Below are 9,948 nucleotides of genomic sequence, written 5' to 3' on the forward strand. Positions count from 1 at the left end.
GAGAAGCTTCTACACCGTGTTAAATGAGTTGTTTAATTTGGAATAGCAGGATGCAGGGTGAGAGAGGGAAGTATATGAATGCACCAGCCATCCAATTACATCTTGTCCATCTCTAAAACAGGCTGGAGGGTGTGACAGCTTGAGAGATCTGTCTATGTCCAATGTATGAACTTGGATGGATATTACGTATTCTCTGTATGGATCTACATCAAACTACCAGCTTCATTTTGTTGTCTTAGCCCAGTTTTGATTAGAATACTCTTCTCTGGCTTCACATTGGCTCTGTAGCTGCTAAAATGAGCTGAAACACATTGGAGGTATCAGGAAAAATTCTTTCACTTACCAGAGGACTAACAATGGAAGATCATTAAACCATGACGATCATCCATTCACATGGAAAAAGCAACAAAGAGTCCTGTGGCACTTTATAGACTAACAGAGGTACTGAAGCAAAAGCTTTTGTGGGTGAATACCCACTTCATCAGATGCACATCCAGACTAACCCCACTGATACATTCACATGAAGACACCCTTGGACAAAAAGCTAGCCAAGGGCAAACCAGTTATTCAAGTCTGTACTTTAGGTGGGTGGTGACCTAACAGTAGATCATCTGATGAAGGACTTTTATCACCTCTTGGGAGCTTGGGGCTGACCAGGGCAGTCTACTGCGGGGGAACAGGAAGTCTATAAAAGGAAACATCTCTCACTGATCATGGAGGCACAATACGAGATGGCAAGTCTGTGTAGGACAAGAAGTGGGAGAGGCAGAACCCTGAATTCACTAAAGGACCTGGCGAAAGCCCAAAGACTGCTCAGGAGTGGTGAGGAAACGGAGGCTGGGAACTGTGCGCAGGTGTTTATTATGTTGCCTGGAGCTGAATAGCTCTTTTACTGTCTAGTGAGAAGAGCAATTGTTGTAGAAAACCTTCTGCAAAGTCTGTGTCTGTTTGCTTCAAATATCAACTGTCCCTGAAGGGGGTAAGCTGTGACCCAGGGTGGAGCACTGGAAAAGGGTGCGCTGGCGCTACTGCAGAGTCTGGTGGTGAGGTCAGCTCAGCCTGGGTTTGGGATGGCTTGTCTGCAGCCTCCCACTGCTGAGAAGGGCTGCCAGACAGAGCATCTGTGCCCAAGGCATGAGCCTTGTGGCCGAAGAAGGAGACAATGCTTTGAGCCTACCCAGACTAGAGGGAAACTTCCAAGCACAGAGGCCCAGTGCATGGGGCCAAACACAGACGTCAGTGACACAGGGGTGACTCTCACTCTTAAATGACAGCAAGGGACTTAAAGACCCTGGAGCTTGTTCAACTCTGGGTTTGGGGCAAGCACTGCCCCGTTCCTTCTTGCTTCTAGGCTTCGATCCCACGATCCCAGAGCTACGTTCCCAGCCATATCTGCGCACACTGGCACGGCTTCAGTCTCTAAACCAGCTCACCCACCCCTAGCTCGGTTTCTTGAAGAGAAACTCCAGTAAAGGAGTTGAGAGGGAAGTTGTGCTGGCTGAGAGCTGCAGCATTGCTTTGAGAGCAGGCACCCGCTGTGCTGCGTCTTCCCAGAGCGCTGGCTGGGACCACGGAGAGAAGCTGTCGGCAGGTGTAATTACACCAGCGTATGAGTTGATTTGCAACCTGTTAACAGTGCATTTATTGCTTTGTTGTGGTAAGGCCTAAGAGCCCCAGTCATGAACCAGCCCCCCAGCGTACTGGGGCTGTACAGATATTTTATTCCTGCCCTAGCCCTCTTTCACCGTTCCCTCTGTTTTTAACATACCCCCAGACTAGAGTGTACACTGTCTGGGGCAGAGACTGCCTCCTCTCTGTGACTGGGCCTGCTGGGCTCATATCAATAACAGCAACAGTGATGCACCACGTAGGCACCACATTAATGACTCAACTTGTTTCCAGCTGACATATTGTCTCATCTTTCAGCTGTTGCATTCCTCAACGACTTGGAAATGAACCAATTTCCCTACTACCAGAGCTCCCCTCGCCCTACCGCCCATGTTCTAAATGAATCCCACTAGGCCAGCCAAGGGAAATGCAGAAGGAGTCACTGTTTGCATAGCTGACAGAATGAAAAGGTCTAGTCGATGAGGACATCCCTGCCTCTCTGGCAGCTGCCCTTCCGCAGCCCTGCAGTGCCTACCCACCGTATTGTCCTTACCTCCCTGGTCAGCCTGAAAAACGTGTGTGTGTGTGTGTGTGTGTGTGTTCACCACTCTCAATCTGGGCCACAAATCAGTTTGCATCAGCTGTCACCCAGCTCTCCACTTCCTGTAAATGCCACTAAGGGACTGAGCCACAACCAACAGCAGAAGCGACGTCTTTGGGCACATTGGACCCTTCCTTAGAGGGAGCAGACGGGCTGACATGCTGCCTTTTTAAAAACATGACGACTCCCCGGACTCTGGGAGGGCCAGGTGTGCGGATCTGGGATCGTGGTTCTGTGAGAGCCCGGACTGTTGCTTGGTCACATGGGAGAGATTCTCTGAGTGAAATCAGGATCGTGTTTGAGAGATGCGCACTGGGCCAAGTGCAGCCCTGGTGTAGCTCTGGATTCAGAGCTTGAGGTGAGAACTGAGTGAGAGAGAGAACGTTTTTGGAGGCTCAGGTTTGCCCACCAATCGTCCCCCCCCGCCATGTCCCCCAGTGGGGTTTAGTTACAGGGGCTCTGGCTTAACCCAACTGACAGCTGCTTGGCCAGTGTCCCCAGCTGCACATTTCTCCCCTCCCTGCAGAGGTGCGAGCAGCCAGCTCAGAAATACCAACCCACACAGCAACCGCAAGCCATGCCGGATCACTCCTAGGGCTCCCGAGTGCCCTACCTGGCTTCAGGCCAGCACAGCCCCCTTGTCTCCCTCCCCTTAGAGGGTTAACACCCCCCCCTCCTTATTTTAAGGTGTTGAGCCTATAAAGACTCAGCTGAACACTGCTTCCAGCTGGGAGCACCTCCCTCAGCTGTCTCGGCCCTCTCGATGGGAATGAACTCGCCAACCACTGGGCGGCTGGCCAATCCAGAAGGGCCTTGTCCTAGGGCTAACACCGGAGCTGGGTGTAACACGGTTTTGAATCCAGTGTAGCTACACCAAGTCTTTGTTTCACTAGTCTGTCATAGAAACAACCTCTGGCCCCTCAACCGAGGTATGATTTTATTAGAGAGACCAGATGGGTGAGGTAATAACCGTTACTGGACCAATTTCTGTTGGTGAGAGAGACATGCTGTCTCTTACCAGCAGAAGCTGATCCAATAAAAAATAATACCTCGTCCACCTGGTCTCTCTAATAGCCTGTGACTCTCATGCCTACACCTACATAGATTTTACTAGGCAGCCAAGGGGACTAACACCGCCCCAAGTCACTGCAGTTCTACAACGGTCTGACTGACACAGAACTTTATCGTTTAGGTGAGCAGCTTTTAAGTGCATGGGGCCTGATTCTTTGCAAGTTACGAGGGGACAGCGCCAGTCAGGAAAGGGGGTTTAAAAGAACTTTTTTTGAAATTGCACACCACTTCCTTTCAGGGTCATATTGTCTAGGTGCAGATGAAAAAAGTACCTGGTGGGGCTTCCTGCCATTTGTGGTATCTGCTCTCATCTTCGCTTCAGAGTCCCCTGAATGTGTGGTCAATACAAGACACTGAAATGCCATGTGGACAATGCCAGATAGATTGTATCTCTCATGATCTATTTGAACTAATTCAGATAATGTCAGCTAAGTTGATTGAACTTTAAGCCTGGCTAGTTCTGTTGTTGACTCTACGTGCATAATTTCCCCACCACGTCTTGTGCTGTTACTATTGGAATCAATGAGCCGTCATGTACATTGAGTGATGGGTTCTTATCCCGATGTGCATGTGAATTGATTACTGGAAGGTAAACACAAGTTTACTCAACCTGGGACAGATTTTATTAATATGATCTGCTAGTTGGTCAAAGCCTTTTGAAGCTATAGTAATGAACTAACGTCATAATTGTGAATTATGTGAGATTTAAACCTAAGGCTTGTACATAAAAGATAAAATACCTCAGTGCTCCTGGGAGCTCAATGCTCTTTGCGTAGATATTTTGGCTCCTCAATATATTCACTAACCATAAGCAATCATCTTAAACACTTTTCTTCCTTTTATACCCATGTTTCATCCTTTTATAGCTCTATTAAAATGCTAGCTGCGCTTTCAATTAAGCAACTCCCTTTTGCAATTGTAAGCACATTTCATATGACTAAATAATTTAATTTGTGAGGTGTTTGAGGCTCCAAATTGCAACTGGTAATGTTAATTCACAAATGTTTCAAGGATGCACAGCTCACAGCCCTGCTTGGAAGCAAGAGCTTATTAATGTGTCCTTTGCTCCCAGCGAGAACTCAGAGTTTGCAATTTGCCTGGCTGCTGAACATCATTTCTCAGTTCAGATTAGCATTGCCTCGCTGGTGGAGGATGAGACCCTGCCCTCCAGAGGAAAGTCAGTTAGTGATTTTGGTCAGCAGGGGGGCCAGTGCGACTCAAGATGGTGAAACCGTCTGATGGAAACCATGACAATAATAAAGGAATGAAATGCAGCAGACTCTTTTCTCCTGAGCACCTATTCAGTGCTCTCTAACCTCTGAGCCTTGCTTTAAAAAGTTGTGCTGGGCATTTGGTCTCTCCAACAGCACTTTCACGAGCTACCCTTAAATGGATGAGCTCGGTCTTATAGCTGCCTTGACCCCCGACAGGCTCCACCTTCGTCTCCTTGCCCTTTAGCTTCCTGTCTGCTGCATGTTAATTCTCCTGCTTTGTGGTAGGCCAGCTCTCACGATGATAATAATTGACATTCTTTCCTCTGGGGATCCCAAAGCATAAGAACAGCCGGACTGGGTCAGACCAAAGGGCCATCCAGCCCAGTATCCTGTCTACCAACAGTGACCAATGCCAGGTGCCCCAGAGAGAGTGAACCTAACAGGCAATGATCGCGTGATCTCTCTCCTGCCATCCATCACCACCCGCTGACAGACAGAGACTAGGGACACCATTCCTTACCCATCCTGGCTAATAGCCATTCATGGACTTAACCTCCATGAATTTATCTAGCTCTCTTTTAAACCCTGTTATAAAAAGAAGACAGCCCGTAAGAGAGAATAAACTATCTGTTTTGCCAATCCATCAACACATAAAACTCAAAAAACGCACAGACAGAGAATGTCTGAAACCTTGAATTTTCCTAAAATAGCAGATTGATGGATTAACTCCTAGTCTCAAGTAGCATCATTCCTTTATTTGAATAGACTTCCATGTATACTGATACTAAATTCATCAGAAATAATTTTATACATATAGACATTCACATACATTTCCTTTTAAACCAAGCTGCTATCTCATGCTGACGCATACAAGACCTTTCAACAACTCTTCAGTGCCAAGGAGGTTCCACAGGTTGCTGTTGCTCGTGTGTCATAAACAGATACTAAGGGTTAAGTGTTTTTGATTTACCCTGTAAAGGGTTAACAAAGGGCACCAAAAGCACCTGGGAGGAGAGCGAGAGAGAGAGCCGATTTTTCCGAACCGCTCGGGAGGGGAGTTTTTGGGTGTGTGTCTTTTTGTTCTGTTCTAGTCTTTCTCTTCAGGGCTCTTGAGAGAGGATCTCCCTATCTCTCAGGTTGCTTCTAAATCTTTCTGTTTCCCAAGTGTTAACGACAAAGGGGAGAAAAGACAGGCTAGTTTTGTTTTCTTGTAAGGTTACCATGTGTGCGTTAATGTGTGCTGGAAGGTTTTTAAAAAATGGGGGGTATTTTCTTTTTGGAATACAGCTGGTTGAAATTCATGTTTTTCCTTTTAAAGGCAATTATATCTGTATATGTACCATTGATCACAGAGTACCGATGTTAAGTCTTTTTGCTTTCTTTTTATATAAAGCTTTCTTTTTAAGACCTGTTGGATTTTTTCCTAGTGGGGACTCAAGGGGATTGAGCCTGCAGCTCACCAGGAAATTGGTGGGAGGGAAAAGAAGGAGGGGGAGAGGTAAATTGTCCTCCCTGTTTTGTAATTCAAGGAGTTTAAGTACAAGTAATCTTCCAGGGTAACCCAGGGAGGGGAAGCCTGGGAGGAGGTAAAGAGGGAGAAGGGAAGTGGGTTATTTCCCTTTGTTATGAGACTCAGGGCATCTGAGTCTTGGGGTCCCCCAGGGAAGGATTTGGGGAGACCAGAGTGAGGCAGGCCCTAAAATTCCTGTCTGGTGGTAGCGATATTAGACCTAAGCTGGTAATTAAGCTTGGAGGTTTCATGCTAGCATCTTATGTTCTGAACTCTAAGGTTCAGATCTGAGTAGGAAAGCTAGGACATGTGTGAACAAGAATTTATTAATTAATTATCAAAGCTGCATAGCTTGCGTGCTGTGAAATTCACCATCATCCTTTCACAGAATTGCACGTGAAAAATCTGTTTTATGCCATTTCTATTGCTTTATTAGCATGTACCATAAAGCACATATTGCCGTGTTTTCAATGCAGGAGCTCAATTGGCTTGGATCCTCCCACATTGGGAGCTACATCTGAGTTTATAATATGAGGAGAGACCTTGAATGCCGAACAGTTTTGAGGGGAACTTTGCACACTTCTGCTTCTGCCTACCCCCTGTCAGGGAGGGGCTGGAGCTGCTGAAGCACAGAGAGGATAAAGTCCTGATTCTCCACTCGCTCACACTGGAGCGACCCCTTTCCGCTCAGAGAGTCAGCCCCATTGTGACCAAGCAAGTCAGCAGCAGAGCTCAGCTCCTTGTTCCCCAGCGGACAGCACTCTAGCCCTCTCCATGCAGTGCCAGCACTGGGAGGAAGCCGTCCACAAAGCAGAGCTTGGTACCATTTAGCCCTTCCAGTTAAACTATAGAATTCATGAGAATGTCTATGCCGTAATAAAGTGTCAGTGTTAGACCTGGAAAAGCGTTACCAGAGCATCGACTCCATCTCTTTCCCACACCAGAGAGTCCCTAGACACAGGCCACTGCTACTCATTTGTTCCAAGGAAAGTGACTTTGGATAGAAATCAGATGGCCATGTACGAGGTGTGTTGTACAGCACCCGACACAATGAGGCCTTGATCTTGAGAGGGGCTGTTGGGCACAGCTGCAGTATTAATATTAAATAATAATTACAAACACGGCCCTGGCCAAGGTCCCCCTGCTGGACATTAACCAGGCCACTGTGTTTAGACTGAGGATGGCCCCATGTCCTGTTCACCTCCCCTTGGTCACTGGGGAGGCTTCTCTGACTCTGGCCTCTCAGGCACACTTTTGGGGCAGGCTTTTTGTCTGGTGCCCCTTCTGGAAGTGGGACCCAGCGGACCCAAACACCTAGGGCTAGTGCTGTGTGTCCCCCTCCCCCCCGCACCACCACACCCAGTATCTCTACCCTTGTTGGCAGTCTGGTTTATACTTGAGGGATATTTTTTAGTTGACGTAAATAGACACACACTTCCTTTTGCAAAAGGATTTCTAAAACAATGACTCTTTATGTTAGAGGAAGAGCAATACAGGTCTAGGTACCCAATAAACACCCGTATATGCCATTCACTGCTTCTGTTGCCTTGTCACTCTGGAGCATTCATTAGGATTTGGGGCAGCATCCTTTCATGGTTCCAGGTCCCCTCACCAAGACATCACTCCTCCAGGTCAGACTTCTCTTCCGAATCACGGCTTGCCTTTCAGCAGCCGCAGCCAGCTTCCTTTAGCTTAGGCGGACCCTTAGCCAACAGGTCCCCTCTGACTCAGGAAACCTGGCCCTTTGAATCATGCCTCAACTTTGCAGTCTTCTGTGTGCTTTTAAATCTCTGCTCTGACCTCTCTGGCTCTTTGCCCCCTCTGGTGATTTTCCATTCCATAGAACCCTCACTCTCTGCAAACAAGCAGGAGAAAACTGGTTTCCCCTGGGATGCAGCCATGTGGTTGTTTTTGTTTGGGCAAGATCTATTCAGGTGTTGATGATCTTTAAACCCTCCTGGCTAGCTAGCCTGTATACTTGTGCCATGGAGGCACGGAAGGGTGTCTGAGTGTCTGATTCTGAATAGGATGGTTGCTAAACATACAGTAGAGGATTCATAATCTCAAACAGATTTCATACACTGTACCTAGCTAGGGTCCCCAAATGCTCACTTGTGACATTTAGGAGATTGAATTCTTTACAAAATAAAATTGCTTTACGGTATGTTGATTAGGACATTAAAAAAAATCCCAGCTGAACTACTTTATTAATACGGGGTAAAATTAACTCCAAAACAGAAGGTATCGGGCCTTTTTGCTGACCCATACGCAGGGATGAATTTCACCAGTTTTTCAAAACATGCTGAATTTCCCCACCTGGAATAAACTACAGGACTTTCCTTCCTGGCCTTGATTAGAAAAGGTTTTTCTTTTATTTGGGTCAGTTTGGATGGCAATAAAACTCACATCCAGCTCAAGCCTGTGACCCAAGCCAGAGGTTATGTTCCCAGTTGGATCAAATGGATGTATACTAAAAATCATGTTTTTTTATTAATTATTTTATAGTCTGCATTTCAGGAAAAAGAAAACTGCCATTCATGTTATTGCCCCTATCCTTCTGCAACAACCACTAGACTATCACTGCCGCTATGTCCCCATCCATTGAGCAAGTCACATGCATTGCACCCAACACTGCAAAGCCCAATGGAAGGGAGCATTAATATTCCCCAGGCACAGCATTTGCAGAATCAACAGTTTGCCCCAGTTTTAGCTCATGCACTTGTTCAGCATAAATGATGTCTGGGCGGACTGAATTTGTACTGTCACTGCTTAAGCTTTGCCATATGAATGCAAATGAGCCTCTCACTAATTATTTCCATTAAAAATAAATTCTGTTTTCACTAAAGTCTCGTAACACTGGTGTGCTGCTTTCCAGAACAGTTCCTGCTGTAGAAACTTTTCACCCACCAGCTGGTTTGCAATGTGCTGCTGTTGCAAGCACAGGGTTCGTTCCCTGTAATTAAGCTCCAGCTATTCTTTCAGGATTTTAATTCAAAGCAACCACTCGCTTTCAAGTCATCTGAGCAGCTCACCCGTGACTCGTAGAGAAACAACATGTTTTCCGTAAGTACCATGTCCAAAGTACGGAGGTTAGCATCATTTTGCTGGGCTGCAAGTCATGCACAGCTTCGACAGGGTCTCCAAAAAGGTCCCCATTTGATTTGATAATGCAGGGACAAAACCTGGAGTCCCTACTTGGGGCTTTAACCAGGTGCTTAGGTGAGTGAGGATCTGCTGAGTAAATAATCATTTCATCCCTGTACACAGCTAGCCAGGGGCTCACGAGGCTGGTGACCCAGACACTGATGGCCACCAGCTGTGAAATAACCCGCACCCCAGCCAGACCAGCACAGCTGCGAGAGCCCTGCAGCTTGGGGTTAGAATTAATTTGTTCCTCTCAGGGGAGGAGCCCAGGGGCCTTAGCTGTCAATACTGGCTAGTGTCAGAGGTAGGTAGGTAGCTGAGTTTCAAGTAGTGATGAGCAGAGCTGGGGGAATGATTCCCAGCCACCACATCGCTAGATTCATTCCATTTTAGACCCTTTTCCCGGACATCTGGGAACCCAAAGTCGCTTGTACAAATCTGTTCAGCCTCACAGAGGATGTCTTGTGTCCACTTGTGCAAATACCCTACAGCTAACCAGGCTGGCAGCATCCCAGCTACCATGGTAGGCAGAGGGCTGCTGGAACAACGCGTGCCGTGAGGCTGCTGAGAACCCTCCTGGATCTAACGGACCCCAGGCGAGCCGGGGCGGGTGCAGCAGCACCTGTGCTTGGGAGTCATCAGTCAATACACATCGGGCCCGATCCTGCCCCCACTGGCGCCAGTGGTGCTGGGTCCTCATCAGCCAGGCAGGCCTGGGGGCTTTGCTAGAATGAAGCGCTTCGGGGCAGTTCCTCCTTTGTGGGCAGGCAGGGAGCGGGGGGGGGGCAGGGTCCCAGGGG

The sequence above is a fragment of the Chelonoidis abingdonii genome, chromosome 22 (genome assembly GCF_003597395.2).
Source record: "Chelonoidis abingdonii isolate Lonesome George chromosome 22, CheloAbing_2.0, whole genome shotgun sequence".
NCBI lineage: Eukaryota > Metazoa > Chordata > Testudines > Testudinidae > Chelonoidis > Chelonoidis abingdonii.